General features: G+C 28.8%; 1 long non-coding RNA gene across 1 annotated transcript; it reads left to right on the top strand.

The window, feature by feature from the left end:
* The first annotated feature begins 2,329 nt into the window (after positions 1–2,329).
* LOC114192430 (uncharacterized) lies at positions 2,330–5,825 on the top strand. Its single transcript, XR_014996514.1, has 2 exons — positions 2,330–4,846; positions 4,877–5,825. It is a non-coding gene; the product is annotated as an uncharacterized LOC114192430 (long non-coding RNA).
* Positions 5,826–10,348: the final 4,523 nt, after the last annotated feature.

Below are 10,348 nucleotides of genomic sequence, written 5' to 3'. Positions count from 1 at the left end.
TCTCTTTTAACAAATATAAATATAAATAGTATTTACTTTATTTAAAAATTATGATTAAAATATCTTTTAACACCTTACTACTATATTAATTATAAGATATTTTTATACTTATACTTATATTTATATTTTAAGATATTTAATTATATATTTTGATAGACAAAACTACACCATAATTTGTACCATTTCATGTTCACAAAATATAACAATAATTCTATTAAATCATTTATCTCCTTAAAAACCATCTTCAAATATATATATATATATATATATATATATATATATATATATATATATTGGTAATAAATATTCTCGATTAAAAGTCATTTTCAACCCTTTATATATTACATAACTAACAACAAATTTGATTAGATGTTTTATCTCGGTCAAAAAGTTTAACTTTTCTGACTGTCTTGAAATGTTACTGGTAACACAACTAGATAAATTAAAATTATTTTAATAAACATACATTATTAAATATTTAGAAAAACTAATTGTACTTTTTAAATTAAGTAAACTGTATATATTTTTTAGAAAAATGATAATGTAATTTGTTTCGATAATGTTTAATTAGTTTGGACAAAATAAAGAATAATGCACTACTCATTTTCCAATAAATAAAACAAAAACATATAATTCAACACAATCTACCTTTTTTACTATATATATATATTATAGAAAATTAAACTTATTTTCTAATCCTATTTAACGTCCATTAATTGTTATTTTTTTTCTCATACATTAAGTTTGAGATTTGTTTTTGTAGGTTTAGATACGTTTATAAGAGGAAAAGAAGTTATTCTAAATAAATGAAAGTTAAAATAATATTTCCCTTTCTTTTGTTCTTTCTCGGAAGAAGTAAAAAGGTACTTTTCATTTCTAATCTATATTACCTCTTATTTCTTTCCTTCAAATGATCACATAAATCATGTCTATAGCATGTATATGAAAAAAAGAGGTACATACACTTCTACTATTGAGTCTGCATGTAGAGTGGTGAAATTAGATTTTTGTTTTTGCAATGAATGATTAACGAAAACAATGCATGATAAAACACATTTTTCTAATGCAAATAAAAATAGAAAAAACATTTTTACTGTTTGTACTGTACGTGTAACATTGTATCATTTATTGATTTGGTGTGACTTTATATGCTTTTTACCGTAATTTTTGTTGTTATTAACAGTGCCACTAAAAATTAGGGTAGGGTCTAACCGACATTATTTTAATTATTTATAATTATTTTATATAATTTTCCGTATTCTAAGCAGGGTGATATGATTGCCCTCATGGGTTGAATGTTTTACTTTTCCAGAACAAAAGTCAGTCAAAGTGATAATTTGTCAAAAATTGTAGAATGTGTCTATCAACTTATACATACACATTATTGCTTTTATAATGGACAAAATATATAATCCATTTCTTTAAATCACATCATCAAGTCCTTCCGTCTCTCCATTCCTCCCTTCCTTTCTCATAAGTCATAACCCTACTTGTCAATTTCAATTTTCCTTATATAAATATTCAAATAATTGTCTTCAAATCAATATTTAAATACAGGGTTTATTGTGCATGCCTCAAGGCCTAATTATTTGCTTCAAAATACAATTACATTAATTTTTGCCATTAATTTTTCTTTACAATTTAAAAAATAATTGCCCATTTTCAATTTTTTTTTCTTTTAATATGACTGATTACTTGAAGTTTCTGTATCTGTACCTTTGTCCGTAAAGTTTTTCTACATATTTCTTTTCTGATATTTAGTTCTAATAGTTTTGTTTTGGTAAATATTTAAAGTAATAATATTTTGAAATTCAAATGATTAAATGATTAAGTAATATTTTTAGTAGTATATTGATATCTAATACAAATAGATAGAAAGAAGAAAAAAAAAATGAAGAGAGTGGGTTTTGCAATAGGAAAAGAGTGATGGTGTAAACAAATGTAGCATGTTAGAGCAAAAAAGGAAAAACAGGGAATTAAAGGGGTTAATAATAAAAGAGGGTAATAAAAGTGGTGGAATTAGGTGACAGGGTTGGGGACCTAAGAGGGATTATTCTAAAATGTAAACAAAAAAGGGTTAGTGCAAAGCTGTCCCTGGAAGGAAGTAGTATTATAATCAATTGGTAATAAAATATGATTGCATATAAAGCAAAGTGGAAAACGAAAAAAAAAAAAAAAAAAAGTAGATAAAGAAAGATAGAGGTGATGGGGGAAAAGGAAAAGGAAAAAAGAAGGCACATTTTGGTAATACTTCCCCTCCTTTATCTTTCTTTAGCTTTATTTTTATTTAAAGAAAGTTGAGTGATGAGGAATCCATGTCCTCCAAGCACTCCCAGACAAAACGAGTTTCAGAGAAGAGCAAAAGCACACTTAGCTTTACGACCCAGAAAAGGAGATTTCAAACAACATAAGTCTAGCTTAGGAAATTGCGTGGTTAGTAACCCCATTCTATTTCTCTCTCTCCTACTACTTCTTCTACTACTCTTACTCTTTCTCTTACCCCTACCAACCTACCTTTCCTCCTTCTGTTCCTCTCTATATTTAGTGACAGACCTTCGCTTCAGGGTGCAACCACAACCCCACAATCTTCCTTCTTTCCCTCTCAAAACCCCACTATTATTAGCCACACCTTAATCCCCTTACCTTTGCTTCTTTTGTGCCAATTCATTAGGGTTTTAGTGGGGCTTTCAACCCACTTACTTTCATCCTCCATATATACCTCCTCCATCCCCTTCACTCTTACTCTCTACAACTCTCCCTTTCTCTCCACATTCATCATCATGCTCATGCACCTACCTATCTATCTATCATATATTCATGCATTTCATTCATTACTTCACCCTAATTTTCTTTTCTCTTCTGCGTCTATCTATCTTTTAATTCATCAATTCATCATCATGCATACATATGTCTATGTGCCTGGCTCCCTGTATGCCATTTGCAGAGCTCATCGAACCGTCAATGACCTCCGTGGATGGCGTATGAGGAGCCAAGCATATTCCATGTACATACATGGAGAGGATCATCATGATCATGTGGTTTAGATTAATTTCAAATGGATGATGATAATACAAGGTTGAGTTATATATTTTGTTCTATAGTTGGGTTTTCTTTGGTTTTGTTATATTAATCATGAATTGTACCTACTGTTGGAGGTCATATATAGATATATATACAGTCTATATATATATATATATATATATATATATATATAGGCCAATTATTCAAGAAAAGCACGGCATTGTCATTTTCAAAGGCACAGGTTGTGCTTCCTCAGGACTGAACAAAGGTACATCTTTTTTATCTTCCTTTTACATCATTGCAAAACCTTGAAATCAGAACAGATTTTCCTAGGGTTCTTGCGAGTGATGCATATGTGATCTGCAGACTGTTGTTAAACGGGGGAAACATATTCCATCATTTACCAGCTGGGGGCTCACATGTGGGTTTGTATTTTTGCTTTTTTTCTCTGTTGTTTAGTTTCAATCTGATAATCATTTTTCACTACACTTGAAACGAGGGCATGGGAAAACAGCAAGAACCCCAAGTTACCGTAAATTAGAACTATTCCTGACAATTAACATGGAAGTTATAAAAAATTTACTTGCTCACCCTTCTTGTTACCATGCTTGTCTGTCTCGTGGACATTTCATATGACCTCTGATTATACCAACAATAGCCTCAAAAGAAGCAACACTGTGTCATATACCATACAGTTACATACAGCCATCTATTTATTATTTTATTTTACTAGTCTTTAGCCATTAAATATATTTATATATGGAACAAACTTGCTAGCTACATAATCTCTCTGCTGTTTTTTTTTTTCTAATCATTGATAGTTTGGAAGAAAACAATTTCGATTTGGTATTTTTTTTATTATTATACATATTATTAATTAATCGTATATATATAATGTTACAAGCTATTTTCATGGAATTTTTTTTTTTTGAAATATGATTAAATTAACAAAGACTTAAAATAAGCAGTGCCCATCATAACATCCTCATTCTCCTGAATAACAAATTTTAATTGGTTCTATTTTCTTCAGTGTAAATTCCTTGATTTCATTTTACATTAATAAGAGCCATTAAGATTTGAATGCATATTTAATGAAATTAATCAAAAAATAAAATCAGTGCTTTTATTGAGGGTTTTACTCTTATCTTTGTCTTACATTTCACCCAGATGACCTATATGATTATCTAACTTTAGGTTAAAATGAAGCGACAATGTATTATAAACATATGCAGTATATAACAAAATCAACATGCTTACTACTACAGTATCACGAATATTTTGCGGTTATTTAGTCATTTCCTTTGCATGATGTCTATGTTGTTTTTAACAGTAATGTTGTCTTTAAATACATTTCACCTAGCTCAAAGATTGAATACCAATTAATGAACACTTTGCAGCAGAAACAAAACTGTTACACTTTTGCAACAGTAGTCTATTTATTTCTTTTGTCCTTAGCCACGTTTAACCCCGTTCAGACATTGGTTACCACTAGATATACAACGCTGTGCAGTTGCAGCTCATCATCTGTCACACTCTCTGTGAAACGAACATTTTCAAAGGTTTTAATCAGTTGCGTGATCAATATTGCTTTGTAACAGTAATTTATTTCTTTACGTTCTTTAAGACTTTTTACCCCCTCAGACATTGGTCACCAATTTACCATAACCCTTTGAAGCAACGAGAAGACACAAGGGTAGGGTAGAATCTGGATATTGAAGAAGCGGGTGTTGGCTATATTGCTGAACTTGTAGAAAAAAAAGAAATACAATTATTTAAATATATACATATGATCTGAGTTAAGATATGTAAATGAAGAAGCATGAATGTGGTAACAGTGGTGTATGAATGGTTGAAGAGAGGTAAAATGAATGGTATGATTGTTATTATTGTTATTCTTGTTGCTTAGCCTTATATGTGTAATGTGTAATGGAAGGTGAAAGTGCAGGTATGAGAGACATTGAGGTTGTGAATGGGTAGGTTGTGGTAGTAGTGTTAATGAATGATTCACACTGAACTGAGTTTTTCACTCTTTGAGCTTAGGTAGGTGTCTGTGATACACACGCATGTCTGGCCAGGGCTTGAAGAAAGTAAAAAAGGCAAGGATCCTGGGAAAAGTAAAAGCATGATTGTAGCAGCTGGAGGATTATCATTATAGCCACTGGGGAATCTCATACAAAAAGGAATGGACCACTCTCTCTCTCTACTTTCAATTGGTTTGCAGGGAATATGGTATACGGTCAAAGCAGGTCAAAAGCTTACAATAGGACATTATTGGTCAGGCTATTGTGGGACCACCCACATCCTAACATCTCCTGGGGAAATCAATTCTAGGATTTTGTGTTTTTCTTCTCCCCCTCAACATTTCACTGCACTCCTCTCCAAATTCTTTCTTTTATTACCATAATAACCATTGCAATCACTCTAATCTTCAAAACTAGAACACCACTTAATCTCTAAGGATCTGCTAATTGTAACTGTAATTCAACCTTAATAATGTCTTTATATGGGTTTCATCTAAGATTAGAGAAACTTAAGGTTGCAACTGCAATGTTTTGTAACCTGTGGTTACATCGGAAAAAGAAAGAGATAGAGAGAGAATAAAATTATTAGAGTAATCATATGATGTAAGATGCTGGCTTGGCCCGCTTCCTCAGTGTTTGATGCCTCTGCTGGCAGATTAATTGTACTCTTCGGTCTGAGAAAGTAGATTCTATACTATTCCTGTCTCACTTTAGCCATGGGAATATCATTTGCTTTTTTTACATCTAAGGATGAATAATGAATTTCACTTTACATCTTCTTAAGCTGAATTTTGTAAATTTTTGTTAGTTAATTTATGAAGAGGTGTTTCATGCACTAAGAAAAGTTTGCAGAATGTAAGGTAACTAAGCTTAAGTTGTCCTTTAAAACGGGTATGATTGTGCGGAAAAAGGGTTTCTGTAAATTTTTCTACTAGAAAATGCATTTGCGTCATGCATGATGCTAAAAAGTCTCCAGATATGGAAAATTTTGTAAGATTCTTCACTGCTATATGCAAACTGCAGTGTCTGGCCTCCTGTCTTGTTGTGTAAGAGTATCATTATGTTGCTAGCTAAATGGTATAACACTCTTCCACATTCTTTCTTTTCTTTTTTCAAGCAAACACATCAAATGGACAAAACTAACAACACATTTACAGACTCTAAGGTTCTAACCATTCATCCCACAAATATAGTTTCAAACTTATACGTGCGTATTGTTAATTCTTCGCTTTTATTACATATTGTTCATAACACAAGATCATATGTAAAAACTAAAAGCTTTTCATTATGTCAGGATCAAACACACTACCACAATGTTTCTAAATCTTATAAGAAATATTTATATTTGATAAAAATATCATGTTAGACAACAGTCACTTGTTTCCTTTATGGTGTGATCCCTTTCTTTACATCTCTACAAATATGACAGACTCCTAGTTCTGTGAACATGTTTTTTGGGATAAATGAGAAAAGAAACATGATATTGTTCCATCTATAAACCGAGTTCATACATGTAAAAATATTTATTATTACAATAATAAAAGTAATATCATTTTTAATTTTACTTCTTTATTTTTACCTATTTAACTGCATGTTCTAACGTTTCTTCTGCTAATGTACGTAAGATTCCAATAACAGCATTCTAACTTTACATTATTACAATAAAATTCTATTACATTGAGTCCTCTCTTTTACGTTGAATAAAGTAGTTAAAACTGTATTTATTATAAGGGGTAACTATTTTCACATGCCTATCTTCTTTTTATATTTTTATAACACATTTTACTCTCTTCTTCTTGTTTCCTTTATGGTAAAGAAATGTAAAGCTATTATATATGTTAAATTAATTTCTCGACAGTAAAAATACTATTTTCATAATTGGATGGCGACTACATAGAGAAGCTGACTTTTAATATATTTTCCTATTTTCTTAATTTTTGTTATATATATTGTGATGTTATGGTGTCTGGGCTATATGTTCTTTGTCTTGTTTTAGGAAGAGACATGGAACTGATGCAGAAGAGAAGCCTTATAGGCAAGTGTCACTTCACTCTTAGTTGTCATCTGCAGCTTATGTTTATCTTTTAATACAATTATTCGTCTTTTTGTTGCATGCACTTCATTCTAGTATATTTATGTTTCATATATATATATTTGTATTTATTTTATCTACTTTATTATATAAAGCAAAATATATGAATGTTGCTGTTGTGTTTGGATCCAATGAAATTCTAAAAGAAAGAGAGAACAAGTTTGGCCTGTTATTTTCCACCAAACCTAATTTTATACCTGATAAAAAAATTGTTAAGTTATATTTTTTTATGATAGGTAATAGAATAGGTTAAATATAAAATAAAGTTAGTTAACTACAAAACCAGACATGTATGATGTTATGAAGAATAAATAAGGTGTGTTAATTGAATAGAATAGAGTAGGTTTGTGAAATAGATAGAATCTATAACAGTGGTTGATGTGATTGTTTACAATAATCTATACAAAACTTGTTGACCATCATGTTTAATGAATACAGAAGCTGAGATACGGAGTTCGAATGGTATCAGATTTTTCGTAGCAGACATGCATATATATTCAAGTTGCTGAATAGTTAGCAATTCAAATTCAAATTACCTCTCATGTAAACATGATTAATATTTCAATATGGTGCATCATCTTTTCAGGGAAAATTTCATATAACAAAAACAGTCTACTTTGTATACTGTAAAGTATGAAAAAAGCATGCAGCAATTCAAGACAAAAATAAAGGGTTATAACAGGAATTAAAATACTAATTCAATTTTTCATTTTAATGTGTTAAGTATATATATTTTTTTCCTTAGTCTAGATGTAGAATTAATGTAGTGTTGTACTTTTTAATGTAGTGCTAAAAGTTTATAAATTATCTTTTTGAAATATTTTTTAATGATGTTCTTATATACTACTGTCTAGATGTGATAACTTAGAAAATGAAACAAAAACTTCTACTTGATATGATAAAGAAATTGCTCCGTTAGCTCACCATCTAGGTTTATATATGAAACAACTATATGCAAATTTTGTCTCTAATATGTTTAAACATTCGTTACAAAAATATAATATAATTTATTTTATTTTAAATATTTATTTGGTGGTTACAAAGTACAATTCCAACATATTATCATGTTTTGCCAAGTTTAAAGGGCTAAATTTAATGATCTATATAAAATAATTATTATTGTTGTTGTATTACATTTTATTAAAATGTTTTAAATATAAAACATTTAGTTTTCCACTGAGAACAAATACATTAAAATGTTTAATTGAGTGAGGTGAACAAGAGTCTCACATGGAATTATTATTCCTGTTCATAACGTAGAAGTAGATATATTTATAATTATTTAAAATTTATCGTAAAGTATATTTTAAAACAAAATGAAATAAATCTTAATTCCAAACCAACCTAATAAGTTTGCCCTTTGAAAATGTTGACACCTTTACAAGAAAAGTGCAATGAATACAGACATGCTTTATTTCAGTTAAAAAAAAAAAAACAGTTATGCAAACATTGTATATTAAAAATATATCTCTACAGTTTAATATCATATATACTATTTTTTGATCAATTATATATATATATTGACTTTAAAACTTGCTTAAAGACTATATTTGTAAATGTAGTTAGATTGGATTGGTTTTTTGAAATGATGATGAGTACATAGAAATGCATTTGATAGGACCACCAAGATTTTCAACCTTTCTTGTTCCTCCCAAAGATTTTTTGAATAATGAATGACCAATCTTTTCTATTATAAGGCCCACAACACAGGATCTCCGTAAATGGAGGATAACAAAAGGTTGAGTTTGGAACTTTTATTGTTCAAACTTTACTAAATATTTATTCATTCTGTTGGATCATTAATAATACTTTCAACTTTACTTGTTATATGTTTCTCTTCATTTTTCTTCTCTATTCACAAATTTTCATAGTAATTTGATTTTGGTATATAGTCTGTAACTTTTCATAAAATGTTGTGCATATATGAGATACTCAACTTTATGTGAAGGTATGTTGCATTATTTGTTGGTGTTCATTATGGGTAAATTTTGAAAATTACTTTCATAAAACATTTCCCTACTCTTATAAAACAGTTTTCGACATAACTCTCCAAATAGAAGTGTATATTTTAAAAAAAAAGTAATTTTTTTGGAATTTTTGTTAATTTAGAAGACAATATTTAAAACAAAAAGAAAGTCAAACTTCTAAAAGAAAGAATGTAAAGGAAGAGAGGGGAAATAATAACAGCTTTTAACAAGGTTCAACTAAACAAAATATATGAAAAAAAAAAGAGAAAAAAAAAAACAAAAGCAAGGTAAATTTTTATATAAAAAATAGGGAAGACGCAATCAATGTAAATAAAATATTTAAAAGTTAAAATCTAATTTATTTTTTAAAAATTAGGGTTAAATCCTATATATATTTTATAACGCAAAGTAACCTAATACCCAATAGTCCTCAAATAATTAAATATAATAAACATTTGTAACCCACATGTTCAAACATTTTAGTTACAATTCAAATTTCAAAAGTTCCACAACCATGTGTAAGAAAAATAGTCAGGTAAAGACAAAATTAAGTATCATAATACAAAATTTGCACATGTATTCAAATATAATTATGTAATGAATCATGTGCATTTACCCATCTTGGTGGAAATATATGTATGTTCAAATCACATTTTCCAGCAGACATAATTACAGTCTATATTTTGAAGAAATCAAAATTTAAAATTGACCCTTATATAACGTAGTAAACTGAGGAGTTAATCACGGCAGTTAAATAGGTATTTGCGTTTGCAAACTTATTCATTTTTCACAATGAATAAAATAATTGTGCTTAGTGTCATTTCAAAAGGTTAGATAAACATTTTTATTAATGAATTATGTTAATTATATGAGAGAATTTCATATCACTTAATATAAATTTGGTTGTGGAATTTTATATTTTTTGAAAAATATAAAAATATATTGATTTTTTTTCCTTTCAACTTAATTAATTTTTTAATTGTTTTGTTTGACAACATTGAATTTATTGATTTGTTTTGTTTGAATGGAGTATTAAAATCATCACTAAATACAAAATTATCACTTAATAACACTAGTTATGATGATACAAAAAATAATAGGCTTAAATACCTTTTTAGTCCTCATTTTCATAGAGTTTGTTGCGGATGGTCCTCATTTTGACAGAATGTTTAAAATGGTCCTCAGTTCGAATGTTTAAAATAGTCCTCATTTTCGCAATTAGTGTTTTATTTGGTCATTTTCTGTAA

The sequence above is a fragment of the Vigna unguiculata genome, chromosome 7, assembly GCF_037176805.1.
Source record: "Vigna unguiculata cultivar grain cowpea cultivar isolate G323 ecotype 2 chromosome 7, ASM3717680v1, whole genome shotgun sequence".
NCBI lineage: Eukaryota > Viridiplantae > Streptophyta > Magnoliopsida > Fabales > Fabaceae > Vigna > Vigna unguiculata.
This window is presented reverse-complemented; position numbering and strand designations above follow the sequence as displayed.